This window comes from Cricetulus griseus, chromosome 7 (assembly GCF_003668045.3).
Source record: "Cricetulus griseus strain 17A/GY chromosome 7, alternate assembly CriGri-PICRH-1.0, whole genome shotgun sequence".
NCBI lineage: Eukaryota > Metazoa > Chordata > Mammalia > Rodentia > Cricetidae > Cricetulus > Cricetulus griseus.
Window position 1 is genome coordinate 109,327,235 of NC_048600.1, and position 17,763 is coordinate 109,344,997.

The following is a 17,763-nucleotide window of genomic DNA, read 5'->3' on the forward strand; positions in this document are numbered from 1 at the left end:
GCCCTGCTTCATCTATGACATCACGGGGGCCGGGGGGGGGGGGGGCGACAAATTAACTTTACCATTCCAAAGGCCTTTGTAAAAGATGATCTCAGAAAAATCCTTTTTTTTTTTTTCCTTTCTAGAATCAGACTGGATCTTTGCCGTTTTTCCTTTCTAGCTCTTATTCCAGGAAATGATTTGTGTCTCCAGAATGGACTGGAAGTTTCATTTTCTCATCTAGAAATTCTGGTCTGCTAAATGGTCTCATTGGCACCTGTGAGGACAGCGACCTTCCATGCCCTCCTGTTACCTCACAGTGCTGTGTATGGAACCAGGACTTCTAGGGATAGAGTGCTGCTTCCCTAGGACAGTTGCCTCAGCCGTGGTGCTCCTCTGAGTCTCTCTCAGGATGGCCACTGTTGTCCAGAACAGTCCCCCAGGCTAAGCAACTTGAGGGAGGAGTGAGGGGAGGACTCATAATTTCCAGGAGTCCAGAGCCCTCATTCCACCTGCTGGCCTGTGACGGTCTACCCTTCTTTCTCAAAACAAAGGCAGAGCTAGGACTAAGCGTGGTGGAATTCCAAGTCTTGATTAAAAGAATCAGGACAGTTGCAAATTCACCAGCAAAAGCGATCCTCTCCACTCCAGCCAGTCCAAAGGCCTGCCACCTCAGTTCCCAGACTGCCTCTTGCTGCTACTCTCCCCCTTCAGTCTTGCTGGCAAAGACAGGTAGTGTGAGAGTACCCAGCCTGCAGGCGTTTCTTCCACTGACCTGCAGAAATTATATGTCTTCATGTATACATTAATAAAATAAATTGCCATGCTCAGTACTAGGGAGGAGCCTGGTCCACAATGGGAGGTGGAATGCTAATTCCCCTGAGTACCCCTCACTGATCTATTGAAATATCCCAGGAGCTTTTGTTTTGAAGACCTCCTTGGGATGGGTGATTCACTGGAAGCCCTGCCTTTTTCGTTAGGATCCAAGAGCCTGAAATGACCTTGTCTGGGGCATCGTGGTGCCTTTCCTTCTGCCCAGCAGAGATAGCCAGACTCCAGGTATAACAGTTCATCCTACCTGCTAGCTCATTCCCTGTTTTGTCCAGAATGCCATGTGAGGCCTTTGTCTCCCTTGCTCTTCTGGACTTGGATTTCTAGTGGGGTGGGGTGGGGTCGGGGGGAGTATGGGGAAGGTAGAAGGGAGCTCTAAAAGTGAACACTGCTTCACAGTGTTTGTGGATTTCCCACCTCAACAATGTCTGGGGCATTTAATCCCACAGTACTCTCCAAGGAAAACACCTGAATTATCCAAGGTACTATAATCTGTTAGTAAGGTAAAGCCAGGTTTGTTTTCCCTAACAGACATTTTGGGACCAGCACCTTTCCTTCTAGAGCCACGGTCAGCTTCACACAGACATCTGGAATCAGTGTAGTGTTGGTATCTTGCCCTTGGCCAATCCCTGTTATTTAGCATGTTCTGCCTAGGGTGCTGAAGAGCTCTCCTTCTCCAGTGAGAGGGGAAATTTCAGGATGTCTCCTTGTCTCTGCCCATCCATAGGCTGTGGAAAGTAATTGTCTGCTGCATGCTTATGGGGGTGGGGACAGATGGGGACAGAGAATGCCTTGCTCCTGTGGAGTGTACAGTAGAATGTGGCAAGTTCACAAATGGAGCCTGAGTTAAGCACCAGTGTCTGTGGATGAGAAGGAAACACCATCACACCCACCTGGTGGCCAAGTCCATTTCTACTCAAGGTGTCAGAAAAGGATAAAGATTTGGGATGTGGACTGCAGTATAGAAGCCTAGGAGAAAATAACACCCCTGAAGATAATAAATCTGTAAAGTCTAGTGCAATTTGGTTGAATTAGCAAGGAATATTGGGAGATGAAGGAGGAAAGAGTTTGAGAGACCACACTGGGAATCCCAGAGGCCCTTTCCACATTACTGCTTCCCTCGTGATAGTGAATCGTTTGTGTTGCTGGGTTATATGATCCCTTTACATGTTTTACTCCTTGCTTTTACCTGCATGTATGCCTGTGTATCTAGTGCCTGTGGCAGCCGAAAGAGGGCCTTGAACCCCCTGGAATTGAATTTACAGATAGTTGTGAACCATCGAGTGGGGAGCAGGACTCTAACTGAGGTCCTCTGAAAGAGAAGCCAGTGCTCTTAAGCACTGAGCCATCTCTCTCGCCACTTACTCCTTGCTTTTAAACCAAAGTAACAAGGACTTCATAGGGATTCAATAAATGTTTGCTCAATGAATTATGAAGAGCATCTACAATGTTATCCTGGGAACTGTTTAGCCCAGAGTGTAATGGAAACCTTTGAAGGGTTCGAGTAAGAAAGAGCTTTTATTTGGTGTTTGAAGATGTGTCTGGGAGGCTGGAGAGATGGCTCAGTGGTTAAGGGCACTGGCTGCTCTTTCAGAGGTCCCGAGTTCAATTCCCAGCCACCAATTGGTGGTTCACAACCTTCTCTAGTGGGATCTGATGCCCTCTGCTGGCATAAATGTGTCCATGAGGCTAGAGCACTCATCTACATGAAATCAATCTTTAGGGAGAAAAAAAAAAAAAAGCATCTGTGGTGATGTGATGGATTGGAAGGAAAGAGTCTTCACAGGGTGGTCCTGCCTTCAGGCCTTTACAACACCTAGAAGGATGACTGATAAGGGGAGGAGATGTACCTCAGAGAAGCAGACAAAAAAGAAGTCGCAAGTGACAAACACACCAGAGAGCGGGCACACAGCAGCTGGGTGTATGAGAGGAAAAGGAAAGGGAATGGCACAGAAGGCTGAAGGAAGAGTCCCCCGAGAAAAGCTAGGCTAACTTGGGAGGACACAGAGCTCCTCATCTGCTTCAGGAACCATTTGAATACAGCTCTGCCTTCTGGCAGACCTAAAAGAACACCCGAGACAGAGAAGGTCCAAGTACAGAAGTGATGTCCCTAAAGACCAAGTTTTTAAAAAATAGCCATCCTGGGGATTGGAGGATTACCTCAGTGGGTAAAGACACTTGCCAACAACCCTGACAATCCATGTGGTAGAAGGCGGCAGCTGTCTTGTCCTCCTGCACACATACACACTCACACAGACACAAAGGTAGAGGCTCAGTGGTTCCTGAGAGCACTTACTCATCTTGGAGAAGACCTGGATTGGGTTCCCAGCACCCATGTGACAGTTCACAGCCATTTGTGAACCAATTCCAGGACATTCAGTGACCTTGCCTGTCCTGTTCAAGCACAAAGTATGCTGTGCCTATATACATAAGCAAAACACTGATAAATGTAAAAAATTCTCTAGATAAAGCTGGGGTTGTCTTGACTCAGTGTTAGAGCACCTCCTTAACATGCATGAGGCCCTGGGTTCAGTCCTCAGTGTCACACAGAAAAAGACCTGGACAGTTCATGTATATGTGCTGCTCCCTAGACTGAGTCAATTTGGTTGAGAGAGAAGTTTATTTGAACTTTAGAAGTTGTCCTATAGCTGGGGAGATGGGGGGTAAAGGTGCTTGCTGTACAAGAATGGGGACCTGGGTTTGAATTCCCCAAATCCACACACACACAAAAAAAAAGCCAAGGCATGATTGCTCATGTCTGTAATCCTAAATTTCAGAGGGCAGAGGCATACAGATCCCAAGAGCTGGCCAGGAAAACTCACATGTATCACACACACACACACACAACACAACACAACACACATATGCATGTACACTAAATATCGCTCTCTGGTAGTAGTGGTGCTTAGTATGAGTGGAGCCTTGGGCCCATTCCCAGCTCATCAATAATAAACCTTTGAAAAGGACCAGTTTTAGGAATCATTTGGTTCACTTCAGCCCTTGATGGCCCCTATTCACTTCAGGCTTGGTGGCTCTTGCCAGCCTTACAAGGCTGCACTCTGATTCTGCTCTCCCTCCACCCTGGTAGGGAGTATAAGTCAGGCAGATTGGCAGATTGGCAGGCAGATTGGCCCCCCCTCCCACCCAAGCTGGATGATATGAGCCAAATGTAATCATTCACAACCTGTGTCTTTACAGCTGCATGTCACTTAACTTAATTACAGCACACAGTGGTATTTCAACTCGAGGAATCTAAAAAAGATAAAATGGGTTTTGCAAATTGTTAAGACAATGAAGACATTGAAACTGCAATTTACTAAGCATTGCTTTCAATTATTTTGCTTTCTCCAGCCATGACTCTCAAGTTATTAACTAGCAGCCTGGGAAAGTCAGAGGCGGTGTGTCATGTGGAGGGTATTTTTTATATCTCTTGTGAGCACACTGTGTGCTCTGGAGGTGGCTGAAGGCTCTAGGAGTGGCCTTGGAGGGGTGGGAATGAAATTATTGTGAGTACAAGTTCTTCCCATCTGGTCAGGCACCTGCTATTCCTGCTCCCTCCACCCTGCTACAAAACCATGCATTCTGACTTGTCCAGTGCAACCTTGATTGGGAGTCTCCCTTGCCTCCTTGCTCCTCAATATGCCTCCAGTATTAACTACTGCCCCCTGAAAACACAAAGACACGTTGCAAAGCAAAGCTTTCCCACGTCTTTTTGGCTTTTCTGGCTTACTTCCTGATGCCTTTTAGTCCTCGGGCTGATTCTAAAGGGAGAGACTGGGCTGTGGGCACAGCACTCCTCTTTCAGAAACCTAGCAGTCTTGTGGTGGTGGTGATCCAAGGGGACCCATCCATCTGAGAGAGATCCAGATGCATCAGGAAATGGGCTGCAGCCACAAGACAGATTTCACTTGCCTGGAGCAATATTAGCTAGCATGGTTATCTGAGGCAGGGCACCAGCTGCCTCAGCAGCCATGCCAGCGGGACAGTAAACACCAAAATCCTGTTGGCAAAGCCAGCAGGACTATTACAACCTGGCCAAGGCAAACAGGGGCTGAGAACATGCAGTAGCCTTTAGGGATGCTTGCCTGCACCCATTCCCCAGAGCCTGGGGCCCAAGCTAGATTCCCATAACCTCCTTTGGTTCAGCCCCAGATGGAAGAAAGGTTACTGAAGACAAAAGTGGTTCAGATTGTTTTGTTGTGCTCTGGGAGCTGCTTATTCTGGGAGCTGCTTATTCTTCCCATGCTGTAGAGGTAGAAACTGAGGCTGAGCACAGAAGATCACAGAGCCAGGTCTTCCTTCGGTCAGGTTTCTGATTCAATGTGCACCTCATTCCATTTCTCTTTCATGCCGTCCATCTCTCCACCCCAAATTCCATGTCAATTCCCATAGTTCCTTCACAGGCAGAGCCCCCACATTCTAAGAGGCAATTTGCATTCTTTTTCTCTCTCTCCCCACTTAGTAGCTGAGAAGCAAAAGCACAGAAAGGGGGCAGTTATTTAGCTTTTGACAGCAAACAGCGGATTGATCCCTCCTCCCCATTTTGTCTCCCACACCCATCAACACAAATGGAATCCTGAGGAGGAAAAATATGCTTTTGTTTACTTCTTTATTTGGATATTTCTGCAGCATTTTCCTGCATTTAAATGTAAAAGATCTGAATTATGGCCAGTGGAGTTTGAGACATCATTTGATTCTGTTTGGGCAGAGTCTGAATGGGTCCCTTATGACCTGCAGCCCTTTTGACGTCTCTAGGGTCCAATGTACCTAGGAAAGCTGCCTGGTTGGAAATTTCTATTTCATGTAAAGAAGCACAGTAGCTTCACAGAAGCACTATATTTATGTATAGTGGAAGTCTGCTTCCTATAGAAGGAGGAGGTATTACTCCTTCTAGGTCTTCATTTTCTTAGTTGATTGTCTAATTATTTGCTAGAGAAATGGCCAGAAAATGCCCTTCTCATAAAGAGCCCCGTGGATTTGTGGTTGGATAGGGTCTCTTTTCCCCATCTCTTCAAGGAAGGAGTAAGAGATAGTTTGCCACGGACCCTGTTCTGGTGAGCTAGGCCTATGGACGTCCTGTTAGAGAAAGAGTCGCCAAGAGAAGGCTCCTTCAGACGAATTTGCTGGGTTGGGATTTTAGACTTCCTTCGTCCTCACCTAAACCGGGATTGCTGCTGCTAGCGACGACCTAGATCTGGGTAGCAGCTGTTCCCCGACCCTGCCCGCAGCCTGCCGAGTCCTTGGCAGTCCTCTTACTCCCTCCCCTGGTCCAGCGCAGCCAGCCCCTGACGGCTCCTAGCAAAGCCAGGCCTTCGCCCCAGCGGGGTGGGAGGAGGATCCTCCCTAGACGGGAAGGAGTAGAGCTTGGATTCGGGTGGAAATACTCAGTGTTGGGCCGGACCTCCGGTTTCCAAACTTTCCCCTCGCAGCTCTGCTTGCTTCGCCCTTGGCAAAGCCGCCCAGAGCACGAATTGGCCTCTTCACGTTCGCCTTCAAGCACTGTCCTCCCCAAACACCGGGGATATCACACTGGAATAAACCAGTGTGTGTCCACTGCAGCAAGAATAAATTTGACGGTGACTCCAGGTCCCAGTAGGACCTGCCCCCAGCCACAAATGGCTTGTTTGAATTTCCCTGCACGCACAGAATTGCTTCCACACGGGGAACAGGCTGCATGTTCCAGCGCGGGTCACCTCTACGGCTTCCATTGGCGTCTTCACACAGTTACTTCAATTTTACAGTGTAGAAAATTTCCCAACCTATCCAGCCGAGAGCTCCAAGTAAGGTGTTCTGATATCCCAGACTCAGAAAGGCCTGAGTATTTTTTGCCACGTTGCTCTTTCGAATCTTTCATCTGCAGAGTAAATGAGTGTCCTGAAGCCAGGCTGCTCGGAGACGGGTTTCTGCCGCCTTAACTGCGATCTGCTTCTCCTACTTAGAAGCGGGAATGGCAACGCAAAGGAAAGGGAGCCCTTTCGCTCCCTTTCTTTTGCTCAGGGGCCGTGGAAAAGAGACTTCTCAGGCCCTCTAGCCGCTCCCTTTTCATTCTTTCCTGTCACTTGCTTGGAACTGGGTGGAGAGCAAGCAGCCATGGCTTCTGGGGATTACATGCAGTCGAACCTTAGCAAGGTCAGAGGCTGCGTTTTGAGTCAGTAAGTCCTGGGCTGGTCTTTGGGCTAAGCACATCACCGAATTAATTTGGACACTGAAATTGTGCGCACAGAAAGAAGCTATGCTGAGGGAGATGAGGGTGCTTGCTGGGTCTAATTTGTGCGGTTCCTGGGAGCCATGCTATAGCTGGGTACAGAGGGCCACCCACCAGAGTGCTCTATTTTCTGCTTCAAGTAGGCGGCAGTACTGTCTCCATGGAAGGCCACTGAGAATATCCGATAATTTCCAGTCTTCCCTTTCTTCGAACCTAGATCGTTCCTTCCCTCCTTCTCCTTGTCACCCCCCTGGACTCTCTTGTCCCACCAGTTTCCAAAGTGTAGAGGATGTTTACCCTGTAGAGCGAAGCTCGGATGGCTGAGGTCAGAAGTCTGATTCAGGGTTAGGAGATACCCGAGCCTGCCAGGCACCCAGATCTATGGTGGAGGGTGGGGATGGAGGTCTGGCAACCCCACCTGCTGGGCCAAGAAACGTCCAGTGAGCACCCCTCTTCTCCACTCCAGCCAGCTTACAGCCACAGGCCTTTCCTCCCAAAGGCGCCCGCTGTGAAACAGCAAGAAGACTCTAGGGGGACCCTGAATTTTCCTCATATTCCACTGGGCCCCTGTCACCCGTGGCCCAGGATTGAGGCTCAGACTTGATGGAAGAGGTGTCCCAGAACGTACTCCACTTTATAGTTAGTTCCTTTTCCGGCCTGTGTGAACCTGCCTAGAGCATTCCCTGCCCCAAGGGAAGAGGGTTCCTCACCCATCCCTTCATTCCTCCCAACCTGAGCCACTCTTCCATCACTCTGAGAAGAAGACTGGGACAAAAGGAATCCGGAGAAGTGGCTGTTGCTGGCCGAGATTCGGTACTTTAGGTTGTTTAGAAGTGAACCTGGAGGCAAGGAGACTCGGCCCTGCTTCCTGTGCTATTCGGCAGGCACCCTCCCCCATCTTCAGGACCCGGAAAATGTTAATCATTCACCAGCCACCTTTTCCTTTTCCTTTCACCTGCGAGCTCCAAAAAGACACATCCCAAGACCCAAGTCTCAGGACTGTCCCAGACAGGGTCAGTGAGGGTGACTGGGCAGCCCCTCCTCACCTGTACAGCCCCAACCCTGGCAGGCGTCTGCCTCCGCGTGCGTCGCCTCGGCCGCCGCCTGACCCCAGCGGCGCTGATAAGCCCCCAGACGGCCAAACATTGTTAATTTCTTTGCTTTTCTAGGCTGCTCTGCCTGTCCTTTCTCCGACCCCTGGGCTGAGGGGGCCGAATGGGTTGTGTCTGCTTCCCTAGTCTGCGGGACTCCAGCACAGCACCTCAGGCTTCTGTTTCAGAATAAACTTTCTGTCTCATCCCATGTCCCCTCGCCCTCCTCTCAGCCACAAGTGTCTTTGCCCACGTGGACGCAGCCTCAGGAGAGCTCCAGGAAACAGTAAAAACTAAAAGAGAAAAAGGAGGAATTGATGTCAGAGAGTACCAACAAAGAGCTTAAAACCCCTCTCAGCCCATCCCTGAGTCCCGCAGGGGATTGGGCTGGCCACCCAGAATGAATAACCAAATTCCATTTTCGATTTTGTGGATTGTCTTTCCCTTTGTTTTTTTACCTTGTGCACAGCTAAATAGGGCTTTGACTGAAGGGATAGACGTGTCAACGCTGAGACAACTGATTGCTGAGAAACATAATCATGATTTCTGGTGACATACTGGAGTGTAGACAAAATCCATATTGGTCAAGGCCTGAGGCTCAAACACGTTAGTCAGGATGGAGGGCGCTGCCATTAGGAAGCTAGTTTTGCGGCTCCGGGGATGCCTCAGAGGTTAAGAGCTCTTGCTGCTCTTCCAGAGAATGAGAGTTCTGTTCTCAACACCCACAGCCAGCAGCTCACAGCACCTGAAACGCTGGCTCCAAGGGATCTGGCACTGTCTTCAAGTCTTCAAGGGCACTTACACTCATGTGCCGCACCCACACACAGACATTCAAGTAAGTAAAAATAAAAACAAGTCCTTTAAAAAGAAAGGAAGCTAGTCTTCCCCTTCAGCTCTTTGCATCAAGCAACCGAATTGCCACCGCCCCTGTAGACTGCTCTACCCTCAGGTAGATTTTTTCCCGAGCCCCCTTTCCCTGAGTCTTCCATGGAAAAAGGAGAAGGCTTCAGGAGAGACCCTTGAAGACAGGTTCTGCCCAGAGAGATGAGGTGACTGTGGGGAGGAGCAGGTGGATTCCTAGGGTGAGGAGCGTGAACTCTTTGAAAGGATCCCCTCTTTCCGAAATAGGGCAGATTACACCCAGGTATGTGCTCACTCCCCTCCCCCATTTTAAAAGTTGATATTTTGTTGTTCTTGCTTTTTGAGACAGGGTCTCACTATGTTTCCCTGGCTGTCCCGAAACTCACTATGTAGTCCAGGCTAAGCCTTCAATCCAGAGATTCACTTGCCTCTGCCTCTGAAGTGCTGGGATTAAGGTCATGAGCCACCACACACCTGCATGCAGCTAAAAGTTTGTTTTTAATCGGTGTTGGCACACGTCTTTAATCCCAGCACTTGGGAGATGGAGGCAGGTGGATCTCTGTGAGTTCCAGGTCAGCCTGGTCTACAGAGTGAGTTCCAGGATAGCCAAGGTTACCCAAAGAAACTCTGTCTCAAAAAAAAACCAATAAATAAATGCATAAATAAAAGTTTTTAACAACTGTTTATTTATGTGGGTTCCTTCATGCCACAGTGCCAGTGTGGTGGGCAGAGCACAACTTGGGGGTGTTATCTCTTTCAATTATATGGGTCTTGGGGATCTAATTGAGGTTACTAGATTTATGCAACAAGCCCTTTATGAAATTTATATTAATTCAAGCAATTGAACTAAATTTATATTCATTCAAACAATTATTTGGCTAGATCACAACATTTTCCTTTTGAAATATCCTTTAACTTGATAACTGAACCATAAAGTCGAATGTCATCTTGGTTATGAATTAGCACTCTCACCCTCAGGGCCACTTTCAGGATGGACCTTTTTTAAAATAGTGTTGATGGGTGCTGGGTAGATGCAAGTGTGAGGAACTGGTTGCAGATCCTTCGCACCTGCATAAAAGCTAGGTGTGCCAGGAGAGCCAGGATCCGAAGCACTGGGGAAGTGGGACCCCTGGGGCTAGCCAAACCAATGAGCTCTTGGCACCTCTTCTTGGCTGGGCAAACCCTACTCAGAACTGAGGGGTTCTGCAAGGCCAGAATTGTCTCTCCATCTTCCTCTAAACATCTGCCATCATTTTGTTTTTTTGTTTGTTTGTTTGTTTGTTTCTACTCAGGAGAGGAAAGACAAAGCATTCTGTCTTCCAAAGCCTCCCTGAAAGTAAGGAGAATGCCAAACCAAAGTCTAAAGCCCCACCCCATTCTGGCAAAGTATGCCTCGTTTCCTCATAGACAGGTCCCCCAGTATTATCGGAAAGGGCTGCCTTTGGGGAATCAAGCCCCCGGGAAAGTGGAAAAACTTTCCTGGGGTCATGAGTGGCATCATCAATCTTCACTTTCCTACTGCACCCCAACTTCAACCTCGTGGAATCCCAGCCTAGTTCTTGCTGTCCTATTCTCATTCACTCCATCCTCAGATAACATAAATGTGAGCAGAGGATTGAATGCCTTTTCTCTTCCATGGGAACTCAAGTCCTGGAGGACATACACAGCTCTCTAATGGAAGACTCTTAACCGACCTTCTTCTATCTGTCTGTCTGATACATGGAAGGATGACCCCAAGAACCCTAGCTTCCAGTGATTTTTTTTTTCAGGAAGTTTGCCCAAGAGCTGAAGGTGAATTAGGGAGAAATGAGGAGTGATTTCTGTCCCAACAAGCTTTTGCCATCACAGTCCACCAAGGGACGTTCCCATGTCTTATAATATTAGAGAGTCAGAGACAGCGAAAATTATTTAAAAAAAAAAAATCAGACCTCTCACCTCCTTTTCCAAAAAGCCATAATTTCACGAGGGGCAGGGGGCAGGGAAGCAACCCAAATAAGCACTAGTTAGCGTTTTTTTCCTCCCTCTGCTCTGTCCTCTGCCTCCCAAGAACAATGGTCAAAAATTTCCCAAAATCCATAGAGATACTTTTATATCTATCATCAATACAATCTTTGGAGACCGAACCAAAGCTCACATTTCAGCAAAATATCATAAAAACAAAATTATTAATAAATTGGATATAAAAATGGGATCATTCTCCTAAAAAGAACTATCCAGATGGTTAGTGGGTAAAGATGGTTTGTCAGTCTAGAAGGCTTGATTGAGTTCAATCCCATTCCCTATGGTGGAAGAGAAGAACCGACTTCAGAGAGCTGTCCTCTGACCTTCTCGCCTCTTGGCATGCCCACACACATAAGCAAATAAATGTACTTTTTAAAAATAAAAAAATAGATTGTTTTGTTTTTGTCTGTTTGTTTTGTTTTGTTGTTCCTTGAGACAGGGTCTTGCCATGTACCTACACATCAGGCTGACCTCAAACTTGTGGTAATTCTTCCTCAGCCTCCTGAGGAGGCATGTGCCACAAAGGCAAGCTACAAGTTGCTTTTAAGCTTATGAAAATACCGTATACTCAACCTCAATGAAAAACTTATTTGTGTAAGTCCTTCAATTTTATTCATTCCTAAGAATATAGACTTATAGCATGCTGAAAGGGGAAAAAGAAAATCAGAAACAATTTGATTACCTCCCGATAGTCAGGTAAATTAAAGTACAGGCAGAGAGTAAACTTGAGCCTTTTAAAGGAAAACAAGCGGTAAGTTTCAAACTCATTAGGTTTTTGAAACAAAAGCATAATGCTTTCTATCTGGCAAGCTGCCCTCTGTGCTAAGAGTGGCTCTGAGAACAGTGGCTTCTTACACACACACACACACACACACACACACACACACACACACACACACACCTGTGTAGCTCAGGCTGGCCTCTAATTTGCAGCAATCCGGGCTTAGCTGCTCACTTGCTGTCATAACAAGCTCAACCATTCCTTGAGGTGCTACTTTCCTTAACAATCTATGTACCAGTTTAACCTTGGGATTCTGTTTATTTGGTTTTTTGTTCTTTCTTTCTTTCTTTCTTTCTTTCTTTCTTTCTTTCTTTCTTTTTTTCTTTCGAGACAGGGTTTCCCTGTGTAACAGCCCTGGCTGTCCTGGAACTCACTTTGTAAATCAGGCTGGCCTCAAACTCACAGAGATCCACCAGCCTCCGCTGGGATTAAAGGCTTGCGCCACCACTGCCTGCCATAACTTTGGAATTCTTTAGCATACACAATCTATTTTAAAAGAGTAAAGTAGGTGGGTTGTTGTTTTAGTGTTCTTTATTTCTAAAGATAGGTGGTGAAAGTGAACAAGTTTGAAATAAAAGATGTTTAACTACCAATTTGTTAAGAGCTCGTCTATACAATCTTTACAATTAAATGTAGGTTTTCCTCAGATAATAAGAATAAGCAGAAAACCCTGCCATTGACTTGATTATTCGTTTCTTAAAAATAACAACACGTTGTTTTTCGGAAGCGAGTTTGCAGAGATTAATTCATTGAGAACAATGCCTAAATTGAGAGACTGAGCACAAAGATTTACTGGGGGGGGGGGATAAATGCCGACTTTTGTTTATCCCCAGACCAGGTCTGTACAGCTGAAATCACAGACAAAAGAGTGGAAGGGACAAACAAATTATTTGTACCGTTTAGACCAAAAATCCCTCCAGGTTCTGATAGTTTTAAGTGGAAACACGTTTCTTCCTACGGGGCTTCCCTAGTTCTAGGATGTCTTGTCACCTCTTCTGAGCTCTTCGCCCTGGCCTCCAGAGTCCACTGGTGAAGACACTTGGGTGTGGGAGGTCTTGATCTCTCGATCAAGGAGAAAATGGGGCTGCCTTGAGATTGGCGCCAGGGAGTGCACGGGAAAGGAGAAGCAGCCACGGGTTCTGGAGCTCTTCATCCCCACTGGGAAGAAACACTCTGAGCCCTCGCTGCTTCCTTCTAAGCCCCCTCCTCACGCCAGGGAGAAAGCCAAGTTGGTGGGGGTGAGGTGGGAGGCCCGGAGCCCCTCGCCCCCACCCCACCCCACCCCGGCTGCTGGCTGCTGCAGCCCCAGGCACTGGAGCATTATTCAAAAGCAAGGCAGCCTTTTGTCCTGGGCACCCGAGGACCTGGTGAGAAGCCAGCCTGGAGGCCTGGGATTCTCGGGCCCTTTGCTGAGTTTGGAGGCTGTGGATTCAGCCTGGAAATCCTGACTGTTTGCTCTCCGAGTCCATACCGCTTTCTGACTCCATTGCAGGCAGATTAAACACGGGTCTGAGGTCTAACCCTCTCCTTTAAGTTTACTGTAATCTCCCGGCTCCCAACTGGACTGTTAGCTCAACGGTCTAAAAAGTCCCCTTTTTGGAGAGTGGGGGAGCAGGGAAGCAGAGGTGTAGGAAGATGAAGAGACACAGTGGAAAAATGGGAATCCTGGAGACGGTTTTGTGGTCACAAGGGCCTGAGAAACTCTAAGGGATGAATCCCAGGGGACAGGGGCAGAGGGAAACATGTACCACAGTGCAGGGAGGCATTGAGCCAGGGAAGGGTTTTCCTGAGAGAGAGACCCGGCCAGAAGGAGCCCTGGAAGGGGTATACTGTTCTTCCGATTTAGGAATCAGCTAGCCAACTGCCCAGGATCCAAGGTATTCGTTCCCTCTAGGAGCAGACGTTCTGAAGCCAAACTTTCGGGAATTACGGATAGGGTGAATTTATCCTCAAATCAGCAACTTCCCCTCTCTTCTTTCTCCTTTGCGCGAAGGGCTGCCCTCCACCCACCCACCTCCACTCCCTCCCTGGATGTTCTGCTCACTCCTTTTGATTCTCCCCCCCCAAAAAAACCCAAGAAAGGTGGGCGATCCTAGTCAGCCAAGCAGACCCCTTGGAATCTAATTCCTTCTATCCACCCCCAGCCCCACCGTACTGATACGGTTAAATGGGGAGGGGAAATCTCAGTTATTTGCCCAAATGCTCCAGTTTTCTTTGTTGTGGTTGCAATTTTGTAACCCCGTGCTAGAGAAGAATAAGACTGACACATGAAAATCGAATTTTAGGACTTTAAAACAATGGGTCCCGGCTAATGATTTCACTTAGGGGCACCAGCGATGTCCTAAGTTCATTCCAGCACTGCCAAATGCAAAAAACCAAAGCAAGCAAACAAAAACTATGGACAGCTCTCTGGCCCTGCTTCTGGGCTTAACCTGGTGAACGAGATAACATCTGGGTTGATAAAACTCTAGCGTCACTCCCAGTTGTGTTGTCCATAACCAACAAAGGAAAAATACTTTTTGTCATTACCCAAAGTTTCTCCCTCAGAGGGACTTGTGAGCTGACTCCTGGGCCGAGAGAAGGGGTATCTCTCCTAGATAAGGACCCGGCTCCCTGATCCGCTCCCAGAACTAACTGCTTAGGGAGTGAAAATTCCAGCCCATCAACTATTGTTTTGTGGAAGGCCAAACAATGGCTCTGGATGATTTCTCCTGAACTTGGCAGAGCTGGCTGGTTATTTTGGCACCTAAAGCGGCCATGCTATTGGATGCTGAGCCCAGCGATTTATATCTGCCTCAATATGGCTTCTAAAATATCCCACGCACCCCCACTACCCCATCCCAACTCTTGTGGTGGACTTCCCTTACTTGGAGTACTCTGAAATCCCTTTATCTCTTTAAGGCCGATTTCCGTCACTCTTCTCCCTATACTTGTCAGTTCCAGGCTACATCCATTTTTGTAGAGGGCATTCTCTGGATTCAGACTTGAAACCTCAGATCTAAGTGATGGTTTTAACTGCTCTTTGTGTTAACTAGCTCTGTCAAAGGCTGGTTCAGATCATCTGCCCATGGTGACATGGCTGCCATCTATTGTCCCATTCTGTATGCTTTCCCATCTGTGTGTCCACTGTCCTTTTTGAATCTGGCGTGTAGACACTGTCTGGAATATCTCTTGGAACAGACAAATTTGCAAGGAGACTTTCCACCCCTTGCATTTATTAAATTCTTGCACATTTAGAATTTTCTAATTTATTTCCCACTAAAGCTGAAAATTCAAGTAGGCTAGGGACTGGAAGAGGATTTTTTTTTTTCATTTTGGGTTTTCTTCTCAAAAATGGATGGGGGAGTCAGGGGTGAGAGGATTCTAGCCATGAGTAAGGAAGGGAGTGGGACCAGGATTCCAGGTCAAAACTTCAACTAAGCATAGACTTCACCTACCTATTTATTTAGAAGGCCTCCAAAGAGCTTCAGATATGAGACAGGACAAAATGTTGGTGTTCCAAGGGAACTGAGGGATGATTGGAATCCAGTCTCTTTTTTACTTAAAAAAACAAAAAACAAAAAACAAAGAACAAAACAAAACAAAAAACAGCTTCCAGGTCAAACAAGAAAATTAAAAGAGGCAGAAGAGAAAAGAAAACCAGGAAGGAGAACGCCACTTTGCTGTGTAGGAGCCCAAATGCAATGTTGAAATCGTCCCCGTTTCTTTAGTGAACAAGGGGCTCAAAGTCTTTCTTCCACACCCCTCCGTTCCCACCTCCATGGGCTTTGCTTTGACTTAACCCAGAGGAACTGGCAAAAGCTAGCACTGCCCAGAGACAGTGTTTTCAGATTCTGCTCCAAGGAACAGCTTCAGCTCCCCTATTCTATCACTCCCTCAAATGGTTTATAAAGCAAAAGTCAGGGGCTTTGCCACAGCTCATCAGGTAATACTTGCCAACAACCCGAAGACCTGAGTTTGATCTTCTGGGACCCACATGATGGAAGGAAAGAACCAACTCTGGCAAATAGTATATAGGCACACAGAATATCAAGAATGACCACCATGACGACAATAATAAAAATGTAAAAAACAAAAACAAAACCAAAAAACCAAGCCATAGTTTCCCTGGTTGTGTGAACCACAGTGCTAGTGGTTCCACAAAGAATCCCATGTTCATTCAGCCTGTGGGGCCCAGAGTAAGGGGCTTTGAAAGTCAAGCAGACAGGAGTAAAATCCCAGAGAAGCACTTGCACTCACTGCACAGTACAGTCCTGGAGGTGTGAGGCAAACACTGATGTTGAGTACTAACACCAAGTTTCAGAGGTCCCAGCAGGAGAAGAGTCCAGCTGCCAGAGGAGCAGAAGCATATTGGGCATGAAGTTCTATTCTGCACCGAGATGGCTTCCTCTGTCTTTTCAGACTTTGCAGACCAAGTGAGTAAGACACACTAGGCAGAAGGGCAAACACATGAAAACACACACACACACACACACACACACACACACACACACACACACACACACACACCTTAGATTTTTCTAAAAAAGAAACTTACCAGAGAATGAACAAGATCCAATCTCTTAGAGTCTTGAGCTAGCTGAGTGAGCTTTGTTTAGGCTAAAATCACATTCCTGCTAGACATGGTGGGAATGCCTTAAATCCTAGCACTTGGGAGGCAGGGGACAGTGGATGGATCTCTGTTTGTTACAACCAGGGCTACAAGTGAGGAGACAGAGATACACACACACACACACACACACACACACACACACACACACAGAGAGAGAGAGAGAGAGAGAGAGAGAGAGAGAGAGAGAGAGAGAGAGAGAGAGAGAGAATCATGTTATCACGTTTGTATCTCACCCCAAAGCCTCCAAGGAATAAACATTTTTTGTTCCTCCAGGAAGAGAACAGGCAACCCGTTAGACTGAATTATATGAGCTTCTCATTTAGAAGTACAAATTTTGTTTCACACATGAGTCACCTTGAATAACCCAATAATTAATTAAAACCATGTCCTGCAGGGGAGAATTTATTACATTTGCTGGCTTTTTATGAGCTAGGTGTAGTTTAGAAATGAAAAATGTGAGGGCTTTCTGACACTGTAATGTTTCTGCTGTGTTCTGCACTCCCACTTAGGGACACATTCTCAGTTTCTGGAAAGCAAAGCCTTGTGGAGTGAGGCACTGGCTTAGACAGGTAGAACAGATTCATCTGATTTCTTGCATCTGGTTTGGACATTCGTTAGCTTCTATAACCAGGTCAGCCAGTGTTTCTTGATTTCCTCTTGGGAAGAAATTAGGATTTTGGAATGGTTGATGCATCAAAATTGGGCATCGTTTAAAGAAGGAAAAGATGAAAAAATTAAAAAAGGAAGAGATGAAAAATATTTTAAAAATAATAAGAGATGAGGATGGGAGAAGAAAAGTCAGTCAAGAAGGCTGGGGTAGTTCTTTAGTGTTTCTGGAAAAGAACAGTAGGCATCTTAGCACATTCTTCATGCCAGGAGGTCTCAGCTTCTGAGGCTGGTCACCACCAAGCCCAGATCTCTTTCTAGCTTCAAAGGAGAGGATAGTGCCATGGCTTCTTCACAGACATGGGATCAGAACAAGGTTGTGTAAGCTGGCTCCTCTTTTAGCAGAGATCCTCAACTTCTTGGATACCACCAACTGTGAGGGAAACAATGTACACGGACAGTGTGCTGCAGAGTCTTTACTTCTTTTATCATTTATTTTTTTTTTTTTTTTTGAGACAGGGTTTCGCTTAGCTGGGATAGCCTCCTGATCCTCTGCTTCCCTTCCCTGAGTCCTGCCTGAGTCCCTAGTTTCTATCGTATTGAGGATTGAACCCAGGGCTCCCTAGATCCTAGGCAAGCACCTCACCAGCTGAGCTACTAGTCCCAGCCCCACTTCCTTTACTGTGTATATCAAAACAGCTCTGCTAGGAAGGCTAGACAGGGATGATCAAATTCATTTTACAGATGACAAGGCTGCTGGTCAGAGAGAAGACAGTAATCAGTCCAAAGACACACA

At 46.9% G+C, this 17,763-nt stretch overlaps 1 protein-coding gene across 1 annotated transcript in view; it reads left to right on the plus strand.

The window, feature by feature from the left end:
• Ttll6 (tubulin tyrosine ligase like 6) overlaps window positions 1-809 on the plus strand; it is a 37,370-nt gene extending 36,561 nt beyond the window's left edge. The window contains exon 16 of the mRNA XM_035448208.1: window positions 126-809. The gene's annotated coding sequence lies outside the window, so the exon portion shown is untranslated. The remainder of the gene's footprint in view (window positions 1-125) is intronic.
• The last annotated feature ends 16,954 nt before the right edge of the window (window positions 810-17,763 follow it).